General features: G+C 37.4%; 1 protein-coding gene across 4 annotated transcripts in view; it reads left to right on the plus strand.

Annotated features, from left to right (window-relative positions):
* Positions 1-361: 361 nt before the first annotated feature.
* LOC103381559 (leucine zipper tumor suppressor 2) overlaps positions 362-2115 on the plus strand; it is a 20005-nt gene continuing 18251 nt past the window's right edge. Inside the window, exons 1-2 of one of the 4 annotated variants that reach the window (XM_025057952.1) lie at positions 362-605; positions 875-934. The gene's annotated coding sequence lies outside the window, so the exon portion shown is untranslated. The remainder of the gene's footprint in view (positions 606-874; positions 935-2115) is intronic. The other 3 variants (XM_017034127.2, XM_017034130.2, XM_017034129.2) reach the window with 3 other exon arrangements.

Raw genomic sequence — 2115 nt, forward strand, 5'->3', positions numbered from 1 at the left:
TTTTGTTAGAAATGTCTTGAAACAAATTTAACTGTGTTGTTTCTTGCAAAAACGTATTATTATTATTATTATTATTCAAAAAGGACAATGACTTAGTTAACCCACTAGATTAGCTGCATTTCTTTCTGCTTGGCCAAATATATAACTGACAAAATAGATATATACCGCTGTTTTTTGTCATTATTAGACCTTTAGATCAATTCAATTGTGTACCTTTAAGTTTTTATTACTTGTCTATAGCTATCCCATTTTTGCTTTTGGTAAACAAGGTTAGCAGTTTTGTGTTTAGAACATACTTATTTAACAAAGTGGCGTATCTTATTCTGAAAGTTTATACCGGATGCTCGGTGTTGTTCTTGCTTGCTGACTTACCTGTGCTCTGTTAAACAGGAGCAGTTCTAGTCCAGCCCTCTGCACAACAGCAAATGTTCTTTCTAGACAAGGGAAAACCCACGAAGCCAAAGAGAAAAGTTTATCCGCGTTATAGTTTCGACTTTTTTGGTTGAGACGAGTTTTAAAAAAACGAAAATAGCGACGCAACCTAATTTCCTGTGAGAATTTACGGGAGAGAGCAGCTGCACCAACAGTCCGCTCCTCTGTACACGGTAAGCTTTTACCACGGTCACTTTACTGAATGTGCGTACTTGCCATACATTTTGCCTACAATTTGAGGTTTAAACTGCATGTTGTAAACAACTAGTCAGTACTTAGTAACCAGTCTCTGTCACAGGTGAGATCATTTTAATTTAATGCTTAACATGTATTTACGCAAAAACTCTTGAAATAAGATACGACTTTATTTATCCCACACGGGGAAATTCAGTCAAAGAAAATGACTAGAAAAATTCTGTATTAATTATATTAATCCTTAAAGTCTATCCAGAACCTCGTCTCTCTTCAACTAACCAGCACCAGTGACTGCACAGAGGAAAAGGTAGAGTATAATTAAATTTTTATTAATAATGATTTGTCAACGTAGTAGTTGTTGTTTACAAACACGGAGCACGGAGCTCTGCCTCCTCACCCCAGCAGGGGGTGCTGTAAAAACAGTTGATTACAAGCCACGAGGAATACACTGTTTAATGACCATGTCTTAGTCAATCACTGCAGACAGGCAGAAGTGGTGTTTTACTGCTGCTGACTTTGTTGATGTTTGTTCTTATATTGTTGTGTCTAGCACATACATCCAACACAAAATAAACAACAGCATGTACAATGAAGTAAAGAAGGTGGTATGACAGGCAGACCTCAGCATCTTTGTAGACCAACCCACCACAGTTGACTTATGACTGTAAAATACTGTCTAATAAGTTTGTATAATTGTATGGTTTATTTTATTCTGAGAAAATACTAGAATAGTCCACACTAATTTAAATTTATCTTGCCACTTTAGATTGTTGTTTCCCTTTGGGACAACTGATCCAAAAATGGTCAGAGTACCAGCAGTTGTCATAGTTTATTGCCAAAGTGTTATAAATACACATACACAGGATCCTTTAGCCTTTTGTGGCCTCCTTCATCTGATTCCTAATCAGCGTGTGCATCAGACGTGTCAGGTTGGGAAGGTTTAGACATAACAAAAGTGCCCCCTGCCTCAGGTCCAGGCTCATTTCCTGCTCTAACTTCAGCCTCAGTCCAAACCTTAAATAAACAAATTCCTTATCACTTCCCCTTCAGCATATCCCTCCACTCCTGCCTACAAAACGCATCTCATTGATGTTAGTTTGGGTGATCTAAAGGCTCTAGAGCTCATTTCATACACACACACACACACACACATATATATATATATATATATACATATATATAAATATACAAACAAGACCAATTGGTCTGTTGCTAGTTTTGTAAAATTGCAGTGGTAGCAATTGAACTGCTTAGCACAGGCAAGTATAAAATATCTGGGAAAATGGAGATAAAATGTCCACACTACAGTCCTCAAAACCAAGAGTGTCTGTGAGAACTGTAACAGATTTATTTTTAGATCTAAGTGACAACACAACAAAACTCCACAGGTTACTTTCTAGCCTCTTTGTCATAGAGAGGTCCACTTTCACAGGCACCGGCCGACCTGACCTGCAGGGCAGCAATAACATGTGAATTCTAAAAATGTTT

Source organism: Cynoglossus semilaevis, chromosome 8 (genome assembly GCF_000523025.1).
Source record: "Cynoglossus semilaevis isolate Cse_v1.0 chromosome 8, Cse_v1.0, whole genome shotgun sequence".
Taxonomy (NCBI): Eukaryota; Metazoa; Chordata; class Actinopteri; order Pleuronectiformes; family Cynoglossidae; genus Cynoglossus; species Cynoglossus semilaevis.